This window comes from Carica papaya, chromosome 8 (assembly GCF_054855325.1).
Source record: "Carica papaya isolate Zhongbai chromosome 8, ASM5485532v1, whole genome shotgun sequence".
Lineage (NCBI taxonomy): Eukaryota > Viridiplantae > Streptophyta > Magnoliopsida > Brassicales > Caricaceae > Carica > Carica papaya.
Window position 1 is genome coordinate 10,283,667 of NC_142316.1, and position 23,569 is coordinate 10,307,235.

The window sequence follows — 23,569 nt, forward strand, 5'->3', positions numbered from 1 at the left end:
TATTTGCAGTGCAGAATGAAACATGAGGGATCATACCAGCACTAATGCAACGGATTCTATCAGAACTCCGCAGTTAAGCGTGCTTGGGCGAGAAAAGTACTCGGATGGGTGACCTCCTGCGAAGTCCTTATATTTCACCCATTTTTATGGGAGGTCCTCGTGTTGCACCCATCTTTTTGCAGATGATTCTTTCGACGTTACGCGCGACTTGATTTATGGTCCACAGGTTTATTCGCAAATGTGAGTCACGGTGCCGTGGCATTTTACTTGATATTAGAACGAGTACGGGAGGTGCAGTGCGCACGCACAAGGAAAAAAATGACGAGAGGAGGAAGAAAAGAGAAGGAGTGTATGTATTTGAAGCGCAAAATTAAACAAGTGGCATCATACCAGCACTAATGCACTGGATCCCATCAGAATTCTGCAGTTAAGTGTGCTTGGGCGAGAGTAGTACTCGGATGGGTGACCTTTTGGGAAGTCCTCGTATTGCAACAATTTTTTTTCAGATGGGTCGTTCGACGTTACGCGCGACTCGAACTATGGTCCGCTGGTTTATACGCAAATGTGAGTCAAGAATCAAGGGTATTTTAATCGATATTAGAACGAGAAGGAGAGGTGCAGTGTGAACGCACAAGGAAACAAATGATGGGAGGGGGGGAGGGAAGAAGGAGTGTATGTATTGTCAGCAAGAAATTAAACAGGTGCGGTCACACCAGCACAAATGCACCGGATCCCATCAGAACTCCGCAGTTAAGTGTGCTTTGGTGAAAGTAGTACAATGATGGGTTACCTCCTGGGAAGTTCTCGTGTTGCACCCATTTTCTTTTTTTCAGATGTGTCGTTCGACGTTACGCGCGACTTGAATTATGGTCCTCAGGTTTATTCGCAAATGTGAGTCACGGCGCCGTGGCATTTTACTTGATATTAGAACGAGAACGGGAGGTACAGTGCGCACGCACAAGGAAACAAATGACGGGAGGGGGAAGAAAGGGGAATGAGTTTATGTATTTTCAGCGCCAAATTAAACACGTGCGATCATACCAGCACTAATGCACCGGATCCCATCAGAACTCCGCAGTGAAGTGTGCTTGGGCGAGATTAGTACTCGGATGGGTGACCTCCTGGGAAGTCCTCGTGTCGCAAAAATTTTTTTTCAGACGGGTCTTTCGACGTTACGCGCATCTGGAACTAGGGTCTGCTGGTTTATACGCAAATGTGAGTCAAGAAGCAGGGGCATTTTAAAAGATATTAGAACGAGAATGAGAGGTGAAGTGTGAACGCACAAGGAAACAAATGACGGGAGGGGGAAGAAAGGAGAAGGAGTGAATGTATTAGCTGCGCGAAATTAAACAGGTGCGATCATACCAGCACTAAAGCTCCGGATCCCATCAGAACTCCGCAGTTAATTGTGCTTGGGCGAGCGCAGTACTCGGATGGGTGACGACTTGGGAAGCCCTCGTGTTGCACCTATTTTTTTTCGGATGGGTTGTTCGACGTTACGCGCGAATGGAATTATAAACCGCAGGTTCATTTGCAAAGGTGAGTCATGGTGCCAGGGCATATTACTTGATATTAGAACGAGAAAGAGAGATGCAGAGTGCACGCAAAAGGAAACAAATGACGGGAGGGAGGATGGGAGGAGAAAGAGTGTATGTATTTGCAGAGCAGAATGAAACATGAGGGATCATACCAGCACTAATGCAACGGATTCTATCAGAACTCCGCAGTTAAGGGTGCTTGGGCGAGAAAAGTACTCGGATGGGTGACCTCCTGCAAAGTCCTTATATTTCACCCATTTTCTTGGGAGGTCCTCGTTTTGCACCCATCTTTTTGCAGATGATTCTTTCGACGTTACGCGCGACTTGATTTATGGTCCACAGGTTTATTCGCAAATGTGAGTCACGGTGCCGTGGCATTTTACTTGATATTAGAACGAGTACGGGAGGTGCAGTGCGCACGCACAAGGAAACAAATGACGGGAGGGGGAAGAAAAGAGAAGGAGTGTATGTATTTGCAGCGCGAAATTAAACAGGTGCGATCATACCAGCGCTAATGCACCGGATCCCATCAGAACTTCGCAGTTAAGTGTGCTTGGCCGAGAGTAGTACTCGGATGGGTGACCTCCTTTGAAGTCCTCGTGTCGCAACAATTTTTTTTCAGACGGGTCGTTCTACGTTACGCGCAACTTGAACTAGGGTCCGCTGGTTTATACGCAAATGTGAGTTAAGAAGCAGGGGCATTTTAATCGATATTAGAACGAGATTGAGAGGTGAAGTGTGAACGCACAAGGAAACAAATGACGGGAGGGGGAAGAAAGGAGGAGTGTATGTATTTGAAGCGTGAAATTAAACAGGTGCGATCATACCAGCACTAAAACTCCTAATCCCATTAGAACTCCGCAGTTAAGTGTGCTTGGGCGGGAGTAGTACTCGGATGGGTGACCACTTGGGAAGCTCTCGTGTTGCACCAATTTTTTTTCGGATGGGTTGTTCGACGTTACGCGCGAATGGAATTATAAACCGCTGGTTCATTTGCAAAGGTGAGTCACGGTGCCGGGGCATATTACTTGATATTAGAACGAGAAAGAGAGATGCAGAGTGCACGCACAAGGAAACAAATGACGGGAGGGGGGATGGGAGGAGAAATAGTGTGTGTATTTGCAGTGCAGAATGAAACATGAGGGATCATACCAGCACTAATGCAACGGATTCTCTCAGAACTCCGCAGTTAAGGGTGCTTGGGCGAGAAAAGTACTCGGATGGGTGACCTCGTGCGAAGTCCTTATAATTCACCCATTTTCTTGAGAGGTCCTCGTGTTGCACCCATCTTTTTGCAGATGATTCTTACGATGTTACGCGCGACTTAATTTATGGTCTGCAGGTTTTTTCGCCAATGTGAGTCACGGCACCGTGGCATTTTACTTGATATTAGAACGAGTACGGGAGGTGCAGTGCCCACGCACAAGGAAACAAATGACGGGAGGAGGAAGAAAAGAGAAGGAGCGTATGTATTTGAAGCGCAAAATTAAACAAGTGGCATCATACCAGCACTAATGCACTGGATCCCATCATAACTCTGCAGTTAAGTGTGCTTGGGCGAGAGTAGTACTCGGATGGGTGACCTCTTGGGAAGTCCTCGTATCGCAAAATTTTTTTTTCAGATGGGTCGTTCGACGTTACGTGCGACTGGAACTATGGTCCGCTGGTTTATACGCAAATGTGAGTCAAGAATCAGGGGCATTTTAATCGATATTAGAACGAGAAGGAGAGGTGCAGTGTGAACGCACAACGAAACAAATGATGGGAGGGGGGGAGGGAAGAAGGAGTGTATATATTTTCAGCATGAAATTAAACAAGTGCAGTCACACCAGCACAAATGCACCGGATCCCATCAGAACTCCGCAGTTAAGTGTGCTTTGGCGAAAGTAGTACAATGATGGGTTACCTCCTGGGAAGTTCTCGTGTTGCACCCATTTTCTTTTTTTCAGATGTGCCGTTCGACGTTACGCGCGACTTTAATTATGGTCCGCAGATTTATTCGCAAATGTGAGTCACGGAACCGTAGCATTTTACTTTATATTAGAACGAGCACGGGAGGTGCAGTGCGCACGCACAATGAGACAAATGACGGGAGGGGGAAGAAAGGAGAAGGAGTTTATGTATTTGCAGCGCATAATTAAATGGGTGCGATCATACCAGCACTAATGAACCGGATCCCGTCAGAACTCCGCAGTTAAGTGTGCTTGGGCGAGAGTAGTACTCAGATGGGTGACCTCCTGGGAAGTACTCGTGTCGCACCAATTTTTTTTCAGACGGGTCGTTCGACGTTACGCGCGACTGGAACTAGGGTCCGCTGGTTTATCCGCAAATGTGAGTCAAGAAGCAGGGGCATTTTAATCGATATTAGAACGAGAAGGAGACGTGCAGTGTGAACGCACAAGGAAACAATTAATGGGAGGGGGAGGGAAGGAGAAGGAGTGTATGTATTTTCAGCACGAAATGAAACAGGTGCAATCATACCAGCACTAATGCAACGGATTCTATCAGAACTCCGTAGGTAAGGGTGCTTGGGCGAGAGTAGTACTAGCATGGGTTACCTCCTGCGAAGTCCTTATATTTCACCCATTTTCTTGTGAAGTCCTCGTGTTGCACCCATTCTTTTGCAGATGATTCTTTCGACGTTACGCGCGACTTGAATTATGGTCCTCAGGTTTATTCGCAAATGTGATTCACGGAGCTGTAGCATTTTACTTTATATTAGAACGAGAACGGGAGGTGCAGTGCGCACGCACAAGGAAACAAATGACGGGAGGGGGAAGAAAAGGGAATGAGTTTATGTATTTGCAGCGCGAAATTAAACTGGTGCGATCATACCAGCACTAATGCATCGGATCCCATCAGAACTCCGCAGTGAAGTGTGCTTGGGCTAGATTAGTACTCGGATGGGTGACCTCCTGGGAAGTCCTCGTGTCGCACCAATTTTTTTTTCAGACGGGTCGTTCGACGGTACGCGCATCTGGAACTAGGATCCGCTGGTTTATACGCAAATGTGAGTCAAGAAGTAGGGGCATTTTAATCGATATTAGAACGAGAATGAGAGGTGAAGTGTTAACGCACAAGGAAACAAATGACGGGAGGTGGAAGAAAGGAGAAGGAGTGTATGTATTTACAGCGCGAAGTTAAACAAGTGCGATCATACCAGAACTAAAGCCCCGCATCCCATCAGAGCTCCGCAGTTAAGTGTGCTTGGGCGAGGCTAGTACTCGGATGGGTGACCACTTGGGAAGCCCTCGTGTTGCACATATTTTTTTTCGGATGGGTTGTTCGACGTTACGCGCGAATGGAATTAGAAACCGCTGGTTCATTTGCAAAGGTGAGTCACGGTGCCGGAGCATATTACTTGATATTAGAACGAGAAGGAGAGATGCAGAGTGTATGCACAAGGAAACAAATGAAGGGAGGGGGGATGGAGGGAGAAAAAGTGTATGTATTTGCAGCGCAGAATGAAACATGAGCAATCATACCAGCACCAATGCAACGGGTTCTATCAGAACTCCGCAAGTTAAGGGTGTTTGGGCGAAAGTAGCACTAGGATGGGTGACCTCCTGCGAAGTCCTTATATTTCACCCATTTTCCTAGGAAGTCCTCGTGTTTCACCCATTTTTTGTAGATGATTCTTTCGACGATACGCGCGACTTGAATTATGGTCCTCAGGTTTATTCGCAAATGTGAGTCATGGCACCGTAGCATTTTACTTTATATTAGAACGAGTACGGGAGGTGCAGTGCGCACGCACAAGGAAACAAATGACGGGAGGGAGAAGAAATGAGAAGGAATTTATGTATTTGCAGCGCGAAATTAAACGGGTGCTATCATACCAGCACTAATGCACCGGATCCCATCAGAACTCCACAGTTAACTGTGCTTGGGCGAGAGTAGTACTCGGATGGGTGACCTCCTGGGAAGTCCTCGTATTGCAACAATTTCTTTTCAGATAGGTCGTTCGACTTTACGCGCGACTAGAACTAGGGTCCGCTAGTTTATATGCAAATGTGGGTCAAGAAGCAGGGGCATTTTAATCGATATTAGAACGAGAAGAAGAGGTGTAGTATGAACGCACAAGGAAACAATCGATGGGAGGGGGAGGGAAGGAGAGGGAGTGTATGTATTTTCAGCACGAAATGAAACAGGTGCGATCATACCAGCACTAATGCAACGGATTCTATCAGAACTCCGTAGGTAAGGGTGCTTGGGGGAGAGTAGTTCTAGCATGGAGTACCTCATGCGAAGTCCTTATATTTCACCCACTTTCTTGTGAAGTCCTCGTGTTGCACCCATTTTTTTGCAGATGATTCTTTCGACGTTACGCGCGACTTGAATTATGGTCCTCAGGTTTATTCGCAAATGTGAGTCACGACGCCGTGGCATTTTACTTGATATGTGAACGAGAACGGGAGGTGCAGTGCGCAAGCACAAGGAAACAAATGACGGGAGAAGGAAGAAAAGAGCAGGAGTGTATGTATTTGAAGCGCAAAATTAAACAAGTGGCATCATACCAGCACTAATGCACTAGATCCCATCAGAACTCTGCAGTTAAGTGTGCTTGGGCGAGTGTAGTACTCGGATGGGTGACCTCTTGGGAAGTCCTCGTATCGCAACAATTTTTTTTCAGATTGGTCGTTCGACGTTACGCGCGACTGGAACTATGGTCCGCTGGTTTATACGTAAATGTGAGTCAAGAATCAGGGACATTTTAATCGATATTAGAACGAGAAGGAGAGGTGCTGTGTGAACGCACAAGGAAACAAATGATGGGAGGGGGGGAGGGAAGAAGGAGTGTATGTATTTTCAGCACGAAATTAAACAGGTGCGGTCACACCAGCACAAATGCACCGGATCCCATCAGAACTCCGCAGTTAAGTGTGCTTTGGCGAAAGTAGTATAATGATGGGTTACCTCCTGGGAAGTTCTCGTGTTGCACCCATTTTCTTTTTTTCAGATGTGTCGTTCGACCCTACGCGCGACTTTAATTATGGTCTGCAGATTTATTCACAAATGTGAGTCACGGCGCCGTGGCATTTTACTTGATATTTGAGCGAGAACGAGAGGTGCAGTGCGCACGCACAAGGAAACAAATGACGGGAGGGGGAAGAAAGGGGAATGAGTTTATGTATTTGTAGCGCAAAATTAAACAGGTGTGATCATACCAGTTATATCGCACCTGATCCCATCAGAACTCCGCAGTTAAGTGTGCTTAGGCGAGATTAGTACTCGGATGGGTGACCTCCTGGGAAGTTCTCGTGTCGCACCAATTTTTTTTCAGACGGGTCGTTCGACGTTACGTGCGTTTGGAACTAGGGTCCGCTGGTTTATACGCAAATGTGAGTCAATAAGCAGGGGCATTTTAATCGATATTAGAACGAGAATGAGAGGTGAAGTGTTAACGCACAAGGAAACAAATGACGGGAGGGGGATGAAAGGAGAAGGAGTGTATGTATTTGCAGCGCAAAATTAAACAGGTGCGATCATACCAGCACTAAAGCCCCGGATCCCATCAGAACTCCGCAGTTAAGTGTGCTTGGGCGAGAGTAGTACTCGGATGGGTTACCTCTAGGGAAGTCCTCGTGTCGCACCAATTTTTTTTCAGACGGGTCGTTCGACGTTACGCGCGACTGGAACTAGGGTCCGCGGGATTATACGCAAATGTGAGTCAAGAAGCAGGGGCATTTTAATCGATATTAGAACGAGAAGGAGAGGTGCAGTGTGAACGCACAAGGAAACAATTGATGGGAGGGGGAGGGAAGGAGAAGAAGTGTATGTATTTTCAGCACGAAATGAAACAGGTACGATCATACCAGCACTAATGCAACGGATTCTATCAGAACTCCGTAGGTAAGGGTGCTTGGGGGAGAGTAGTACTAGCATGGGTTACCTCCTGCGAAGTCCTTATATTTCACCCATTTTCTTGTGAAGTCCTCGTGTTGCACCCATTTTTTTGCAGATGATTCTTTCGACGTTTCGCGCGACTTGAATTATGGTCCTCAGGTTTATTCACAAATGTGAGTCACGGCGCTGTAGAATTTTACTTGATATTAGAACGAGAACGGGAGGTGCAGTGCACACGCACAAGGAAACAAATGACGGGAGGGGGAAGAAAGGGGAATGAGTTTATGTATTTGCAGCGCAAAATTAAACAGGTACGATCATACCAGCACTAATGCACCAGATCCCATCAGAACTCCGCAGTTAAGTGTGCTTTGGCGAGAGTAGTACTCGGATTGATGACCTCCTGGGTAGTCCTCGTGTCGCACCAATTTTTTTTTAGACGGGTCGTTCGACGTTACACGCGACTGGAACTAGGGTCTGCTAGTTTATACGCAAATGTGAGTCAAGAAGCAGGGGCATTTTAATCGATATTAGAACGAGAAGGAGAGGTGCAGTGTGAACGCACAAGAAAACAATTGATGGGAGGGGGACGGAAGGAGAAGGAGTGTTTGTATTTTCAGCACGAAATAAAACAGGTACGATCATACCAGCACTAGTGCAACGGATTCTATCATAACTCCGTAGGTAAGGGTGCTTGGGCGAGAGTAGTACTAGCAGGGGTTACCTCCTGCGAAGTCCTTATATTTCACCCATTTTCTTGTGAAGTCCTCGTGTTGCACCCATTTTTTTGCAGATGATTCTTTCGACGTTTCGCGCGACTTGAATTATGGTCCTCAGGTTTATTCACAAATGTGAGTCACGGCGCTGTAGAATTTTACTTGATATTAGAACGAGAACGGGAGGTGCAGTGCACACGCACAAGGAAACAAATGACGGGAGGGGGAAGAAAGGGGAATGAGTTTATGTATTTGCAGCGCAAAATTAAACAGGTACGATCATACCAGCACTAATGCACCAGATCCCATCAGAACTCCGCAGTTAAGTGTGCTTTGGCGAGAGTAGTACTCGGATTGATGACCTCCTGGGTAGTCCTCGTGTCGCACCAATTTTTTTTTAGACGGGTCGTTCGACGTTACGCGCGACTGGAACTAGGGTCTGCTAGTTTATACGCAAATGTGAGTCAAGAAGCAGGGGCATTTTAATCGATATTAGAACGAGAAGGAGAGGTGCAGTGTGAACGCACAAGAAAACAATTGATGGGAGGGGGACGGAAGGAGAAGGAGTGTTTGTATTTTCAGCACGAAATAAAACAGGTACGATCATACCAGCACTAGTGCAACGGATTCTATCATAACTCCGTAGGTAAGGGTGCTTGGGCGAGAGTAGTACTAGCAGGGGTTACCTCCTGCGAAGTCCTTATATTTCACCCATTTTCTTGTGAAATCCTCGCGTTGCACCCATTTTTTTGCAGATGATTCTTTCGACGTTACGCGCGACTTGAATTATGGTCCTCAGGTTTATTCGCAAATGTGAGTCACGGCACTGTAGAATTTTACTTGATATTAGAACGAGAACGGGAGGTGCAGTGCGCACGCACAATGAAACAAATGATGGGAGGGGGAAGAAAGGGGAATTAGTTTATGTATTTGCAGCGCAAAATTAAACAGGTGCGATCATACCAGCACTAATGCACCAGATCCCATCAGAACTCCGCAGTTAAGTGTGCTTTGGCGAGAGTAGTACTCGGATTGATGACCTCCTGGGAAGTCCTCGTGTCGCACCAATTTTTTTTCAGACGGGTCGTTCGACGTTACGCCCGTCTGGAACTAGTGTCCGCTGGTTTATACGCAAATGTGAGTCAATAAGCGGAGGCATTTTAATCGATATTAGAACGAGAATGAGAGGTGAAGTGTTAACACACAAGGATACAAATGACAGGAGGGGGAAGAAATGAGAAGTAGTGTATGTATTTGCAGCGCGATATTAAACAGGTGCGATCATACCAGCACTAAAGCCCCGGATCCCATCAGAACTCCGCAGTTAAGTGTGCTTGGGCGAGAGTAGTACTCGGATGGGTGACCACTTGGGAAGCCCTTGTGTTGTACCTATTTTTTTTCGGATGGGTTGTTCGACGTTATGCGCTAATAAAATTATAAACCGCTGGTTCATTTGCAAAGGTGAGTCACGGTGCCGGGGCATATTACTTGATATTAGAACGAGAAAGAGAGATGCAGAGTGCACGCACAAGGAAACAAATGACGGGAGGGGGGATGGGAGGAGAAAGAGTGTATGTATTTGCAGTGCAGAATGAAACATGAGGGATTATACCAGCACTAATGCAACAGATTCTATCAGAACTCCGCAGTTAAGGGTGCTTGGGCGAGAAAAGTACTCGGATGGGTGACCTCCTGCGAAGTCCTTATATTTCACCCATTTTCTTGGGAGGTCCTCGTGTTGCACCCATCTTTTTGCAGATGATTCTTTCGACGTTACGCACGACTTGATTTATGGTCCGCAGGTTTATTCGCAAATGTGAGTCAAGGCGCCGTGGCATTTTACTTGATATTAGAACGAGTACGGGAGGTGCAGTGCGCACGCACAAGGAAACAAATGACGGGAGAAGGACGAAAAGAGAAGGAGTGTATGTATTTGAAGCGCAAAATTAAACAAGTGGCATCATACCAGCACTAATGCACTAGATCCCATCAGAACTCTGCAGTTAAGTGTGCTTGGGCGAGTGTAGTACTCGGATGGGTGACCTCTTGAGAAGTCCTCGTATCGCAATAATTTTTTTTCAGATGGGTCGTTCGACATTACGCGCGACTGGAACTATGGTCCGCTGGTTTATACGTAAATGTGAGTCAAGAATAAGTGGCATTTTAATCGATATTAGAATGAGAAGGGGAGGTGCAGTGTGAACGCACAAGGAAACAAATGATGGGAGGGGGGAGGGAAGAAGGAGTGTATGTATTTTCGGCACGAAATTAAACAGGTGCGGTCACACCAGCACAAATGCACCGGATCCCATCAGAACTCCGCAGTTAAGTGTGCTTTGGCGAAAGTAGTACAATGATGGGTTACCTCCTGGGAAGTTCTCGTGTTGCACCCATTTTCCTTTTTTCAGATGTGCCGTACGACCTTACGCGCGACTTTAATTATGGTCCGCAGATTTATTCGCAAATGTGAGTCACGGCGCCGTGGCATTTTACTTGATATTTGAGCGAGAACGAGAGGTGTAGTGCGCACGCACAAGGAAACAAATGACGGGAGGGGGAAGAAAGGAGAAGGAGTGTATGTTTTTGCAGCGCGAAATGAAACAGGTGCGATCATACCAGCACTAATGCGACGGATTCTATCAGAACTCCGTAGGTAAGGGTGCTTGGGCTAGAGTAGTACTAGCATGGGTTACCTCCTGCGAAGTCCTTATATTTCACCCATTTTCTTGTGAAGTCCTCGTGTTGCACCTATTTTTTTGCAGATGATTCTTTCGACGTTACGCGCGACTTGAATTATGGTCCTCACGTTTATTCGCAAATGTGAGTCACGGTGTTGTAGCATTTTACATGATATTAGAACGAGAACGGGAGGTGCAGTGCGCACGCACAAGGAAACAAATAACGGGGGGGGGGAAGAAAAGGGAATGAGTTTATGTATTTGCAGCGCAAAATTAAACAGGTGCGATCATACCAGCACTAATGCACCGGATCCCATCAGAACTACACAGTGAAGTGTGCTGGGATGGGTGACCTCCTGGGAAGTCCTCGTGTCGCAAAAATTTTTTTTCAGACGGGTTGTTCGATGTTACGCGCGTCTGGAACTAGGGTCCGCTGGTTTATACGCAAATGTGAGTCAAGAAGCAGGGGCATTTTAATCGATATTAGAACGAGAATGAGAGGTGAAGTGTGAACGCACAAGGAAACAAATGACGGGAGGTGGAAGAAAGGAGAAGGAGTGTATGTATTTACAGCGCGAAGTTAAACAAGTGCGATCATACCAGAACTAAAGCCCCGCATCCCATCAGAGCTCCGCAGTTAAGTGTGCTTGGGCGAGAGTAGTACTCGGATGGGTGACCACTTGGGAAGCCCTCGTGTTGCACCTATTTTTTTTCGGATGGGTTGTTCGACGTTTCGCGCGAATGGAATTATAAACCGTTGATTCATTTGCAAGGGTAAGTCACGGTGCCGGGGCATATTTCTTGATATTAGAACGAGAAAGAGAGATGCAGAGTGCACGCACAAGGAAACAAATGACGGGAGGGGGGATGGAAGGAGAAAGAGTGTATGTATTTGCAGTGCAGAATAAAACATGAGGGATCATACCAGCACTAATGCAACGGATTCTATCAGAACTCCACAGTTAAGGGTGCTTGGGCGAGAAAAGTACTCGGATGGGTGACCTCCTGCGAAGTCCTTATATTTCACCCATTTTCTTGGGAGGTCCTCGTGTTGCACCCATCTTTTTGCAGATGATTCTTTCGACGTTACGCGCGACTTGATTTATGGTCTGCAGATTTATTCGCAAATGTGAGTCACGGCGCCGTGGCATTTTACTTGATATTAGAACGAGTACGGGAGGTGCAGTGCGCACGCACAAAGAAACAAATGACGGGATGAGGAAGAAACGAGAATGAGTGTATGTATTTGAAGCGCAAAATTAAACAAGTGGCATCATACCAGCACTACTGCACTGGATCCCATTAGAACTCTGCAGTTAAGTGTGCTTGGGCGAGAGTAGTACTTAGATGGGTGACCTCTTGGGAAGTCCTCGTATCGCAACAATTTTTTTTCAGATGGGTCGTTCGACGTTAGGCGCGACTGGAACTATGGTTCGCTTGTTTATACGCAAATGTGAATCAAGAATCAGGGGCATTTTAATCGATATTAGAACGAGAAGGAGAGGTGCAGTGTGAACGCACAAGGAAACAAATGATTGGAGGGGGGAGGGAAGAAGGAGTGTATGTATTTTCAGCACGAAATTAAATAGGTGCGGTCACACCAGCACAAATGCACCGGATCCCATCAGAACTCCGCAGTTAAGTGTGCTTTGGCGACAGTAGTACAATGATGGGTTACCTCCTGGGAAGTTCTCGTGTTGCACCCATTTTCTTTTTTTCAGATGTCCTGTTCGACGTTATGCGCGACTTTAATTATGTTCCACAGATTTATTCGCAAATGTGAGTCACGGCGCCGTGACATTTTACTTGATATTTGAACGAGAACGAGAGGTGCAGTGCGCACGCACAAGGAAATAAATGACGGGAGGGGGAAGAAAGGATAAGGATTTTATGTATTTGCAGTGCGAAATTAAACTGGTGCGATCATTACAGCATTAATGCACCGGATCCCATCAGAACTCCGCAGCTAAGTGTGCTTGGGCGAGAGTAGTACTCGGATGGGTGACCTCCTGGTAAGTCCTCGTGTCGCACTAATTTTTTTTTAGGACGGGTCGTTCGACGTTACGCACGACTTGAACTAGGGTCCACTGGTTTATACGCAAATGTGAGTCAAGAAGCAGGGGCATTTTAATCGATATTAGAACGAGAAGGAGAGATGCAGAGTGCACGCAAAAGGAAACAAATGACGGGAGGGGGGATGGAGGGAGAAAAAGTGTATGTATTTGCAGCGCAGAATGAAACATGAGCAATCATACCAGCACCAATGCAACGGATTCTATCAGAACTCCGCAAGTTTAGGGTGCTTGGGCGAGAGTAGCTCTAGGATGGGTGACCTCCTGCGAAGTCCTTATATTTCACCCATATTCTTAGGAAGTCCTCGTGTTGTACCTATTTTTTTGCAGATGATTCTTTCGACGATACGCACGACTTGAATTATGGTCCTCAGGTTTAACCGCAGATGTGAGTCACGGCACCGTAGCATTTTACTTGATATGAGAACGAGCACGGGAGGTGCAGTGTGCACGCACAAGGAAACAAATGACGGGAGGGGGAAGAAAGGAGAAGGAGTTTATGTTTTTGCAGCGCAAAATTAAAAGGGTGCAATCATACCAGCACTAATGCACCGGATCCCATCAGAACTTCGCAGTTAAGTGTGCTTGGGCGAGAGTAGTACTCGGATGGGTGACCTCCTGGGAAGTCCTTGTGTCGCACAAATTTAATTTCAGACGGGTCGTTCGACGTTACGCGCGACTGGAACTAAGGTCCGCTAGTTTATACGCAAATGTGAGTCACGGCATTTTAATCCACATTAGAACGAGAAGGAGAGGTGCAGTGTGAACGCACAAGGAAACAATTGATGGGAGGGGGAGGGAAGGAGAAGGAGTATTTTCAGCACGAAATGAAACAGGTGCGATCATACCAGCACTAATGGAACGGATTCTATCAGAACTTCGTAGGTAAGGGTGCTTGGGCGAGAGTAGTACTAGCATGGGTTACCTACTGCGAAGTCCTTATATTTCACCCATTTTCTGGTGAAGTTCTTGTGTTGCACCCTTTTTTTTTTCTTCAAATGTGCCGTTTGACGTTACGCGCGACTTTAATTATGGTCCGCTGATTTATTCGCAAATGTAAGTCACGGCGCCGTGGCATTTTACTTGATATTTGAACGAGAACGAGAGGTGCAGTGCGCACGCACAAGGAAACAAATGACCGGAGGGGGAAGAAAGGAGAAGGAGTTTATGTATTTGCGGCGTGAAAAATAAGGTGCGATCATACCATCACTAATGCACCGGATCCCATCAGAACTTCTCAGTTAAGTGTGCTTGGGCGGGAGTAGTACTCGGATGGGTGACCTCCCGGGAAGTCCTCGTGTCGCACTAATTTTTTTTTCTGACGGGTTGTTCTACGTTACGCGCGACTGGAACTAGGATCCACTGATTTATACGCAAATGTGAATCAAGAAGCAGAGGCATTTTAATCGATATTAGAACGAGAAGGAGAGATGCAGAGTGCACGCACAAGGAAACAAATAATGGGAGGGGGGATGGAGGGAGAAAAAGTGTATGTATTTGAAGCGCAGAATGAAACATGAGCAATCATACCAGCACCAATGCAACTGATTCTATCAGAACTCCGCAAATTAAGGATGCTTGGGCGAGAGTAGCACTAGGATGGGTGACCTCCTGCGAAGTCCTTATATTTCACCCAATTTCTTAGGAAGTTCTCGTCTTGCACCCATTTTTTTGCAGATGAATTTTTCGACGATACGCGCGACTTGAATTATGGTCCTCAGGTTTATTCGCAAATGTGAGTCACGGCACCGTAGCATTTTACTTGATATTAGAAAGAGCACGGGAGGTGCAGTGCGCACGCACAAGGAAACAAATGACGGGAGGGGGAAAAAAGGAGAATGAGTTTATGTATTTACAGCGCAAAATTAAATAGGTGTGATCATACTAGCACTAATGCACTGGATCCCATCAGAACTCTGCAGTTAAGTGCGCTTGGGCGAGAGTAGTTCTCGGATGGATGACCTCTTGGGAAGTCCTTGTGTCGCACCAATTTTTTTTCAGACTGGTCGTTCGACGTTACGCGCGACTGGAACTATGGTACGTTGGTTTATACGCAAATGTGAGTCAAGAAGCAGGGGCATTTTAATCGATATTAGAACGAGAAGGAGAGGTGCAGTGTGAACGCACAAGGAAACAATTGATGGGAGGGGGAGGGAAGGAGAAGGAGTGTATGTATTTTCAGCACGAAATGAAACAGGTGCGATCATACCAGCACTAATGCTTCGGATTCTATCAGAACTCCGTAGGTAAGGGTGCTTGGGCGAGAGTAGTACTAGCATGGGTTACCTCATGCGAAGTCCTTATATTTCACCCATTTTCTTGTGAAGTTCTCGTGTTGCACCCATTTTTTTGCAGATGATTCTTTCGACGTTACGCGCGACTTGAATTATGGTCCTCAGGTTTATTCGCAAATGTGAGTCACGGCGCAGTAGCATTTTACTTGATATGAGAACGAGAACGGGAGGTGCAGTGCGCACGCACAAGGAAACAAATGACGGGAGGGGGAAGAAAGGGGAATGAGTTTATGTATTTACAGCGCAAAATTAAATAGGTGTGATCATACTAGCACTAATGCACCGGATCCCATCAGAACTCCGCAGTGAAGTGTGCTTGGGCGAGATTAGTACTCGGATGGGTGACCTCCTGGGAACTCCTCGTGTCGCACTAATTTTTTTTTTCAGACGGGTTGTTCGACGTTATGCGGGACTGGAACTAGGATCCACTGGTTTATACGCAAATGTGAGTCAAGAAGCAGGGGCATTTTAATCGATATTAGAACAAGAAGGAGAGATGCAGAGTGCACGCACAAGGAAACAAATGACGGGAGGGGGGATGGAGGGAGAAAAATTGTATGTATTTGCAGTGCAGAATGAAACATGAGCAATCATATCAGCACCAATGCAACGGATTCTATCAGAACTCCGCAAGTTAAGGGTGCTTGGGCGAGAGTAGCACTAGGATGGGTGACCTCCTGCGAAGTCCTTATATTTCACCCATTTTCTTAGGAAGTTCTCGTGTTGCACCCATTTTTTTGCAGATGATTTTTTCGACGATACGCGCGACTTGAATTATGGTCGTCAGGTTTATTCGCAAATGTGAGTCACGGAACCGTAGCATTTTACTTGATATTAGAAAGAGCACGGGAGGTGCAGTGCGCACGCACAAGGAAACAAATGACGGGAGGGGGAAAAAAGGAGAATGAGTTTATGTATTTACAGCGCAAAATTAAATAGGTGTGATCATACTAGCACTAATGCACCGGATCCCATCAGAACTCTGCAGTTAAGTGCGCTTGGGCGAGAGTAGTTCTCGGATGGGTGACCTCTTGGGAAGTCCTTGTGTCGCACCAATTTTTTTTCTGACTGGTCGTTCGACGTTACGCGCGACTGGAACTATGGTACGCTGGTTTATACGCAAATGTGAGTCAAGAAGCAGGGGCATTTTAATCGATATTAGAATGAGAAGGAGAGGTGCAGTGTGAACGCACAAGGAAACAATTGATGGGAGGGGGAGGGAAGGAGAAGGAGTGTATGTATTTTCAGCACGAAATGAAACATGTGCGATCATACCAACACTAATGCTTCGGATTCTATAAGAACTCCGTAGGTAAGGGTGCTTGGGCGAGAGTAGTACTAGCATGGGTTACCTCCTGCGAAGTCCTTATATTTCACCCATTTTCTTGTGAAGTTCTCGTGTTGCACCCATTTTTTTGCAGATGATTCTTTCGACGTTACGCTAGACTTGAATTATGGTCCTCAGGTTTATTCGCAAATGTGAGTCACGGCGCAGTAGCATTTTACTTGATATTAGAACGAGAACGGGAGGTGCAGTGCGCACGCACAAGGAAACAAATGACGGGAGGGGGAAGAAAGGGGAATGAGTTTATGTATTTACAGCGCAAAATTAAATAGGTGTGATCATACTAGCACTAATGCACCGGATCCCATCAAAACTCCGCAGTGAAGTGTTCTTGGGCGAGATTAGTACTCGGATGGGTGACCTCCTGGGAACTCCTCGCGTCGCACTAATTTTTTTTTCCAGACGCGTTGTTCGACGTTATGCGTGACTGGAACTAGGATCCACTGGTTTATACGTAAATGTGAGTCAAGAAGCAGGGGCATTTTAATCGATATTAGAACAAGAAGGAGAGATGCAGAGTGCACGCACAAGGAAACAAATGACGGGAGGGGGGATGGAGGGAGAAAAAGTGTATGTATTTGCAGCGCAGAATGAAACATGAGCAATCATATCAGCACCAATGCAACGGATTCTATCAGAACTCCGCAAGTTAAGGGTGCTTGGGCGAGAGTAGCACTAGGATGGGTGACCTCCTGCGAAGTCCTTATATTTCACCCATTTTCTTAGGAAGTCCTCGTGTTGCACCCATTTTTTTGCAGATGATTCTTTCGACGATACGCGCGACTTGAATTATGGTCCTAAGGTTTATTCGCAAATGTGAGTCACGGCACCGTAGCATTTTACTTGATATAAGAACGAGCACGGGAGGTGCAGTGTGCACACACAAGGAAACAAATGACGGTAGGGGGAAGAAAGGAGAAGGAGTTTATGTATTTGCAGCGCAGAATTAAACGGGTGCGATCATACCAGCACTAATGCACCGGATCCCATCAGAACTTCGCAGTTAAGTGCACTTGGGCGAGAGTAGTACTCGGATGGGTGACCTCCTGGGAAGTCCTCGTGTCGCACCAATTAGTTTTCAGACGGGTCGTTCGACGTTACGCGCGACTGGAACTGGGGTCCGCTGGTTTATACACAAATGTGAGTCAAGAAGCAGGGGCATTTTAATCGATATTAGAACGAGAAAGAGAGGTGCAGTGTGAACGCACAAGGAAACAATTGATGGGAGGTGGAGGGAAGGAGAAGGAGTGTATGTATTTTTAGCACGAAATTAAACAGGTGCGGTCACACCAGCACTAATGCACCGGATCCCATCAGAACTCCGCAGTTAAGTGTGCTTTGGCGAATGTAGTACAATGATGGGTGACCTCCTTCGAAGTCCTTATATTTCACCCATTTTCTTGGGAGGTCCTCGTGTTACACCCATCTTTTTGCAGATGATTCTTTCGACGTTACACGCGACTTGATTTATGGTCCGCAGATTTATTCGCAAATATGAGTCAAGGCGCCGTAGCATTTTACTTGATATTAGAACGAGTACGGGAAGTGCAGTGCGCATGCACAAGGAAACAAATGACGGGATGAGGAAGAAAAAAGAATGAGTGTATATATTTGAAGCGCGAAATTAAACAAGTGGCATCATACCAGCATTATTGCACTGGATCCCAATAGAACTCTGCAGTTAAGTGTGCTTGGGCGAGAATAGTACTCGGATGGGTGACCTATTGGGAGTCCTCGTATCGCAACAATTTTTTTTCAGATGGGTCGTTCGACGTTACGCGAGACTAGAACTATGGTCCGCTGGTTTATACGCAAATGTGAGTCAAGAATCAGGGGCATTTTAATCGATATTAGAACGAGAATGAGATGTGCAGTGTGAACGCACAAGGAAACAAATGATGGGAGGGTGGGAGGGAAGAAGGAGTGTATGTATTTTCAGCACCAAATTAAATAGGTGCGGTCACACCAGCACAAATACACCGGATCCCTTCAGAACTCCGTAGTTAAGTGTGCTTTGGCGAAAGTAGTACAATGATGGGTTACCTCCTGGGAAGTTCACGTGTTGCACCCATTTTCTTTTCTTCAGATGTGCCGTTCGACGTTACGCACGACTTTAATTATGGTCCGCAGATTTATTCACAAATGTGAGTCACGGCGCCGTGGCATTTTACTTGATATTTGAACGAGAACGAGAGGTGCATTGCGCACTCACAAGGAAACAAATGACGGGAGGGGGAAGAAAGGAGAAGGAGTGTATGTTTTTGCAGCGCGAAATGAAACAGGTGCGATCATACCAGCACTAATGCAACGGATTCTATCAGAACTCCGTAGGTAAGGCTGCTTGGGCGAGAGTAGTACTAGCATGGGTTACCTCCTGCGAAGTCCTTATATTTCACCCATTTTCTTGTGAAGTCCTCGTGTTGCACCCATTTTTTTGCAGATGATTCTTTCGATGTTACGCGCGACTTGAATTATGCGCCTCTGGTTTATTCGCAAATGTGAGTCACGGCGCTGTAGCATTTTACTTGATATTAGAACGAGAACGGGAGGTGCAGTGCGCACGCACAAGGAAACAAATGACGGGAGGGGGAAGAAAGGGGAATAAGTTTATGTATTTGTAGCGCAAAATTAAACAGGTGCGATCATACCAGCACTCATGCACCGGATCTCATCAGAACTCCGTAGTGAAGTGTTCTTGGGCGAGATTAGTACTCGGATGGGTGACCTCCTCGGAAGTCCTCGTGTCGCACCAATTTTTTTTCAGACGGGTCGTTCGACGTTACGCCCGTCTGGAACTAGGGTCCGCTCGTTTATACGCAAATGTGAGTCAAGAAGTAGGGGCATTTTAATCGATATTAGAACGAGAATGAGAGGTGAAGTGTGAATGCACAAGGAAACAAATGACGGGAGGGGGAAGAAAGAAGAAGGAGTGTATGTATTTGCAGCGCGAAATTAAAAAGGTGCGATCATACCAGCATTAAAGCTCCGGATCCCATCAGAGCTCCGTAGTTAAGTGTGCTTGGGCGAGAGTAGTACTCGGATGGGTGACAACTTGGGAAGCCCTCGTGTTGCACCTATTTTTTTTTGGATGGGTTGTTCGACGTTACGCGCGAATGGAATTATAAACCGCTGGTTCATTTGCAAAGGTAAGTCACGGTGCCGGGGCATATTACTTGATATTAGAACGAGAAAGAGAGATGCAGAGTGCACGCACATGGAAACAAATGACGGGAGGGGGGATGGAAGGAGAAAGAGTGTATGTATTTACAGTGCATAAGGAAACATGAGGGATCATACCAGCACTAATGCAATGGATTCTATCAGAACTCCGCAGTTAAGGGTGCTTGGGCGAGAAAAGTACTCGGATGGGTGACCTCCTGCGAAGTCCTTATATTTCACCCATTTTCTTGGGAGGTCCTCGTGTTGCACCAATATTTTTGCATATGATTCTTTCGACGTTACGCGCGACTTGATTTATGGTCCGCAGGTTTATTCGCAAATGTGAGTCACGGCGCCGTGGCATTTTACTTGATATTAGAACGAGTACGGAAGGTGCAGTGCGCACGCACAAGGAAACAAATGACGGGAGGAGGAAGAAAAGATTAGGAGTGTATGTATTTGAAGCGCAAAATTAAACAAGTGGCATCATACCAGCACTAATGCACTGGATCCCATCAGAACTCTGCAGTTAAGTGTGCTTGGGCGAGAGGTGTACTCGGATGGGTGACTTCTTGAGAAGTCCTCGTATCGCAACAATTTTTTTTCAGATAGGTCGTTCGACATTACGCGCGACTGGAACTATGGTCCGCTGGTTTATACGCAAATGTGAGTCAAGAATAAGGGGCATTTTAATCGATATTAGAACGAGAAGGAGAGGTGCAATGTGAACGCAAAAGGAAACAAATGACGGGAGGGCGGGAGGGAAGAAGGAGTGTATGTATTTTCAGCACGAAATTAAACAGGTGAGGTAACACCAGCACAAATGCACCGGATCCCATCAGAACTCCGCAGTTAAGTGTGCTTTGGCGAAAGTAGTACAATGATGGGTTACCTCCTGGGAAGTTCTCGTGTTGCACCCATTTTCTTTTCTTCAGATGTGCCGTTCGACATTACGCGCGACTTTAATTATGGTCCGCAGATTTATTCGCAAATGTGAGTCACGGCGCCGTGGCATTTTACTTGATATTTGAACGAGAACGAGAGGTGCAGTGCGCACGCACAAGGAAACAAATGACGAGAGGGGGAAGAAAGGAGAAGGAGTGTATGTATTTGCAGCCGGAAATGAAACAGGTGCGATCATACCAGCACTAATGCAACAGATTCTATCAGAACTCCATAGGTAAAAGTGCTTGGGCGAGAGTAGTACTAGCATGGGTTACCTCCTGCGAAGTCCTTATATTTCACCCATTTTCTTGTGAAGTCCTCGTTTTGCACCCATTTTTTTTTTTCAGTTGTGCCGTTCGAAGTTACGCGCGACTTTAATTATGGTTCGCAAATTTATTCGCAAATGTGAGTCACGGCGCCGTGGCATTTTACTTGATATTTGAACGAGGACGAGAGGTGCAGTGCGCACGCACAAGGAAACAAATAACGGGAGGGGGAAGAAAGGAGAAGGAGTTTATGTATTTGCAACTCGGAATTAAACGGGTGGGATCATACCAGCACTAATGCACCGGATCCCATCAGAACTCCGCAGTTAAGTGCGCTTGGGAGAGAGTAGTACTAGGATGGGTGACCTCCTGGTAAGTCCTCGTGTCGCACCAATTTTTTTTCAGACGGGTCGTTCGACATTACGCGTGACTGGAACTAGGGTCCGTTGGTTTATGCGCAAATGTGAGTCAAGAAGCAGGGGCATTTTAATCGATATTAGAACGAGCAGGAGAGGTGCAGTGTGAACGCACAAGGAAACAATTGATGGGATGGGGAGGGAAGGAGAAGGAGTGTATGTATTTTAAGCATGAAATGAAACAGGTGCGATCATACCAGCACTAATGCAACGGATTCTATCAGAACTCCGTAGGTAAGGGTGCTTGGGCGAGAGTAGTACTAGCATGGGTTACCTCCTGTGAAGTCCTTATATTTCACCCATTTTCTTGTGAAGTCCTCGTGTTGCACCCATTTTTTTGCAGATGATTCTTTCGACGTTACGCGCGACTTGATATTCGCAAATGTGAGTCACGACACCGTAGCATTTTACTTGATATTAGAACGAGCACGGGAGGTGCAGTGCGCACGCACAAGGAAATAAATGACGGGACGGGGAAGAAAAGAGAAGGAGTTTATGTATTTGCAGCGCGGAATGAAACGGGTGCGATCATACCAGCACAAATGCAACAGATCCCATTATAACTCCACAGTTAAGTGTGCTTTGGCGAAAGTAGTACAATGATGGGTTACCTCCTGGGAAATTCTCGTGTTGCACCCATTTTCTTTTTTTCAGATGTGTCGTTCGACGTTACGCGCGACTTTAATTATGGTCCGCAGATTTATTCGCAAATGTGAGTCACAGCGCCGTGGCATTTTACTTGATATTTGAACGAGAACGAGAGGTGCAGTGCGCACGCACAAGGAAACAAATGACGGGAGGGGGAAGAAAGGAGAAGGAGTTTATGTATTTGCAGCGCGAAATTAAACAGGTGCGATCATACCAGCACTAATGCACCGGATCCCATCAGAACTCCGCAGATAAGTGTGCTTGGGCGAGAGTAAAATGCCACGACGCCGTGACTCACATTTGCGAATAAATCTACGGACCATAATTAAAGTCGCGCGTAACGTCGAACGGCACATCTGAAAAAAAAAAATGGGTGCGACAAGAGAACTTCCCAGGAGGTAACCCATCTTTGTACTACTTTGGCCAAAGCACACTTAACTGCGGAGTTCTGATGGGATCCGGTGCATTTGTGCTGGTGTGACCGCACCTGTTTAATTTCGTGCTGAAAATACATACACTCCTTCTTCGCTCCCTCCCTCCATCATTTGTTTCCTTGTGCGTTCACACTGCAACTCTACCTCTCGTTCTAATATCGATTAAAATGCCCCTGCTTCTTGACTCACATTTGCGTAAAAACCAGCGGACAATAGTTCCAGTCGTGCGTAACTTCGAACGACCCATCTGAAAAAAAATTGTTGCGATACGAGGACTTCCAAAGAGGTCACCCATCCGAGTACTACTCTCGACCAAGCACACTTAACTGCAGAGTTCTGATGGGATCCAGTGCATTAGTGCTGGTATGATGCCACTTGTTTAATTTTGCGCTTCAAATACATACACTCCTTCTCTTTTCTTCCTTATCCCGTCATTTGTTTCCTTGTGCGTGCGCACTGCACCTCCCGTACTCGTTCTAATATCAAGTAAAATGCCACGGCGCCGTGACTCACATTTGCGAATAAACCTGCGGACCATAAATCAAGTCGTGCGTAACGTCGAAAGAATCATATGCAAAAAGATGGGTGCAACACGAGGACCTCCAAAGAAAATGGGTGAAATATAAGGACTTCGCAGGAGGTCACCCATCCGAGTACATTTCTCGCCCAAGCACCCTTAACTGCGGAGTTCTGATAGAATCCGTTGCATTAGTGCTGGTATGATCCCTCATGTTTCATTCTGCACTGTAAATACATACATTCTTTCTCCTCCTATCCCCCCTCCCGTCATTTGTTTCCTTGTGCGTGCACTCTGCATCTCTCTTTCTCGTTCTAATATCAAGTAATATGCCCCGGCACCGTGACTCACCTTTGCAAATGAACCAGCGGTTTATAATTCTATTCGCGCGTAACGTCGAACAACCCATCCGAAAAAAATATGTGCAAAACGAGGGCTTCCCAAGTGGTCACCCATCCGAGTACTACTCTCGCCCAAGCACACTTAACTACGGAGTTCTGATAGAATCCGTTGCATTAGTGCTGGTATGATCGAACCTGTTTAATTTCGCGCTGCAAATACATACACTCCTTCTCCTTTCTTCTCCCTCCCGTCATTTGTTTCCTTATGCGTTTACACTTCACCTCTCATTCTCGTTCTAATATCGATTAAAATGCCCCTGCTTCTTGACTCACATTTGCGTATAAACCAGCGG

At 46.3% G+C, this 23,569-nt stretch overlaps 5 non-coding genes and 38 pseudogenes across 5 annotated transcripts; 40 read left to right on the forward strand and 3 right to left on the reverse strand.

Moving 5' to 3' along the window:
- The first annotated feature begins 377 nt into the window (after window positions 1-377).
- On the forward strand, window positions 378-495 carry LOC148241079 (5S ribosomal RNA; annotated as a pseudogene).
- A 204-nt stretch (window positions 496-699) lies between these two features.
- LOC148241080 (5S ribosomal RNA) lies at window positions 700-818 on the forward strand (annotated as a pseudogene).
- A 209-nt stretch (window positions 819-1,027) lies between these two features.
- LOC148241081 (5S ribosomal RNA) lies at window positions 1,028-1,146 on the forward strand (annotated as a pseudogene).
- Window positions 1,147-1,351: 205 nt separating this feature from the next.
- LOC148241082 (5S ribosomal RNA) lies at window positions 1,352-1,470 on the forward strand (annotated as a pseudogene).
- A 560-nt stretch (window positions 1,471-2,030) lies between these two features.
- Window positions 2,031-2,149, forward strand: LOC148241083 (5S ribosomal RNA; annotated as a pseudogene).
- A 202-nt stretch (window positions 2,150-2,351) lies between these two features.
- LOC148241084 (5S ribosomal RNA) lies at window positions 2,352-2,470 on the forward strand (annotated as a pseudogene).
- Window positions 2,471-3,031: 561 nt separating this feature from the next.
- On the forward strand, window positions 3,032-3,149 carry LOC148241085 (5S ribosomal RNA; annotated as a pseudogene).
- Window positions 3,150-3,353: 204 nt separating this feature from the next.
- On the forward strand, window positions 3,354-3,472 carry LOC148241086 (5S ribosomal RNA; annotated as a pseudogene).
- Window positions 3,473-3,681: 209 nt separating this feature from the next.
- On the forward strand, window positions 3,682-3,800 carry LOC148241087 (5S ribosomal RNA). The gene has a single exon (XR_015815384.1). It is a non-coding gene; the product is annotated as a 5S ribosomal RNA (ribosomal RNA).
- Window positions 3,801-4,359: 559 nt separating this feature from the next.
- On the forward strand, window positions 4,360-4,478 carry LOC148241088 (5S ribosomal RNA). Its single transcript, XR_015815569.1, has one exon. It is a non-coding gene; the product is annotated as a 5S ribosomal RNA (ribosomal RNA).
- Window positions 4,479-4,684: 206 nt separating this feature from the next.
- LOC148241089 (5S ribosomal RNA) lies at window positions 4,685-4,803 on the forward strand (annotated as a pseudogene).
- Window positions 4,804-5,363: 560 nt separating this feature from the next.
- On the forward strand, window positions 5,364-5,482 carry LOC148241090 (5S ribosomal RNA; annotated as a pseudogene).
- A 560-nt stretch (window positions 5,483-6,042) lies between these two features.
- Window positions 6,043-6,160, forward strand: LOC148241091 (5S ribosomal RNA; annotated as a pseudogene).
- A 204-nt stretch (window positions 6,161-6,364) lies between these two features.
- On the forward strand, window positions 6,365-6,483 carry LOC148241092 (5S ribosomal RNA; annotated as a pseudogene).
- Window positions 6,484-6,692: 209 nt separating this feature from the next.
- LOC148241093 (5S ribosomal RNA) lies at window positions 6,693-6,811 on the forward strand (annotated as a pseudogene).
- A 205-nt stretch (window positions 6,812-7,016) lies between these two features.
- LOC148241094 (5S ribosomal RNA) lies at window positions 7,017-7,135 on the forward strand. Its single transcript, XR_015815191.1, has one exon. It is a non-coding gene; the product is annotated as a 5S ribosomal RNA (ribosomal RNA).
- Window positions 7,136-7,694: 559 nt separating this feature from the next.
- LOC148241095 (5S ribosomal RNA) lies at window positions 7,695-7,813 on the forward strand (annotated as a pseudogene).
- A 559-nt stretch (window positions 7,814-8,372) lies between these two features.
- On the forward strand, window positions 8,373-8,491 carry LOC148241096 (5S ribosomal RNA; annotated as a pseudogene).
- Window positions 8,492-9,050: 559 nt separating this feature from the next.
- On the forward strand, window positions 9,051-9,169 carry LOC148241097 (5S ribosomal RNA; annotated as a pseudogene).
- A 205-nt stretch (window positions 9,170-9,374) lies between these two features.
- Window positions 9,375-9,493, forward strand: LOC148241098 (5S ribosomal RNA). The gene has a single exon (XR_015814915.1). It is a non-coding gene; the product is annotated as a 5S ribosomal RNA (ribosomal RNA).
- A 561-nt stretch (window positions 9,494-10,054) lies between these two features.
- LOC148241099 (5S ribosomal RNA) lies at window positions 10,055-10,172 on the forward strand (annotated as a pseudogene).
- A 203-nt stretch (window positions 10,173-10,375) lies between these two features.
- Window positions 10,376-10,494, forward strand: LOC148241100 (5S ribosomal RNA; annotated as a pseudogene).
- Window positions 10,495-11,365: 871 nt separating this feature from the next.
- LOC148241101 (5S ribosomal RNA) lies at window positions 11,366-11,484 on the forward strand (annotated as a pseudogene).
- A 561-nt stretch (window positions 11,485-12,045) lies between these two features.
- On the forward strand, window positions 12,046-12,163 carry LOC148241102 (5S ribosomal RNA; annotated as a pseudogene).
- A 203-nt stretch (window positions 12,164-12,366) lies between these two features.
- On the forward strand, window positions 12,367-12,485 carry LOC148241103 (5S ribosomal RNA; annotated as a pseudogene).
- A 209-nt stretch (window positions 12,486-12,694) lies between these two features.
- Window positions 12,695-12,813, forward strand: LOC148241104 (5S ribosomal RNA; annotated as a pseudogene).
- A 562-nt stretch (window positions 12,814-13,375) lies between these two features.
- Window positions 13,376-13,494, forward strand: LOC148241105 (5S ribosomal RNA; annotated as a pseudogene).
- Window positions 13,495-14,041: 547 nt separating this feature from the next.
- LOC148241106 (5S ribosomal RNA) lies at window positions 14,042-14,160 on the forward strand (annotated as a pseudogene).
- A 562-nt stretch (window positions 14,161-14,722) lies between these two features.
- LOC148241107 (5S ribosomal RNA) lies at window positions 14,723-14,841 on the forward strand (annotated as a pseudogene).
- A 559-nt stretch (window positions 14,842-15,400) lies between these two features.
- On the forward strand, window positions 15,401-15,519 carry LOC148241108 (5S ribosomal RNA). The gene has a single exon (XR_015815488.1). It is a non-coding gene; the product is annotated as a 5S ribosomal RNA (ribosomal RNA).
- A 563-nt stretch (window positions 15,520-16,082) lies between these two features.
- On the forward strand, window positions 16,083-16,201 carry LOC148241109 (5S ribosomal RNA; annotated as a pseudogene).
- A 559-nt stretch (window positions 16,202-16,760) lies between these two features.
- On the forward strand, window positions 16,761-16,879 carry LOC148241110 (5S ribosomal RNA; annotated as a pseudogene).
- A 563-nt stretch (window positions 16,880-17,442) lies between these two features.
- On the forward strand, window positions 17,443-17,561 carry LOC148241111 (5S ribosomal RNA; annotated as a pseudogene).
- Window positions 17,562-18,442: 881 nt separating this feature from the next.
- Window positions 18,443-18,561, forward strand: LOC148241112 (5S ribosomal RNA; annotated as a pseudogene).
- Window positions 18,562-19,124: 563 nt separating this feature from the next.
- On the forward strand, window positions 19,125-19,243 carry LOC148241113 (5S ribosomal RNA; annotated as a pseudogene).
- A 205-nt stretch (window positions 19,244-19,448) lies between these two features.
- LOC148241114 (5S ribosomal RNA) lies at window positions 19,449-19,567 on the forward strand (annotated as a pseudogene).
- Window positions 19,568-20,128: 561 nt separating this feature from the next.
- On the forward strand, window positions 20,129-20,246 carry LOC148241115 (5S ribosomal RNA; annotated as a pseudogene).
- A 204-nt stretch (window positions 20,247-20,450) lies between these two features.
- LOC148241116 (5S ribosomal RNA) lies at window positions 20,451-20,569 on the forward strand (annotated as a pseudogene).
- Window positions 20,570-21,135: 566 nt separating this feature from the next.
- Window positions 21,136-21,254, forward strand: LOC148241117 (5S ribosomal RNA; annotated as a pseudogene).
- A 542-nt stretch (window positions 21,255-21,796) lies between these two features.
- LOC148241118 (5S ribosomal RNA) lies at window positions 21,797-21,915 on the forward strand (annotated as a pseudogene).
- A 379-nt stretch (window positions 21,916-22,294) lies between these two features.
- LOC148241119 (5S ribosomal RNA) lies at window positions 22,295-22,413 on the reverse strand (annotated as a pseudogene).
- Window positions 22,414-22,616: 203 nt separating this feature from the next.
- LOC148241120 (5S ribosomal RNA) lies at window positions 22,617-22,734 on the reverse strand (annotated as a pseudogene).
- A 560-nt stretch (window positions 22,735-23,294) lies between these two features.
- Window positions 23,295-23,413, reverse strand: LOC148241121 (5S ribosomal RNA; annotated as a pseudogene).
- Window positions 23,414-23,569: the final 156 nt, after the last annotated feature.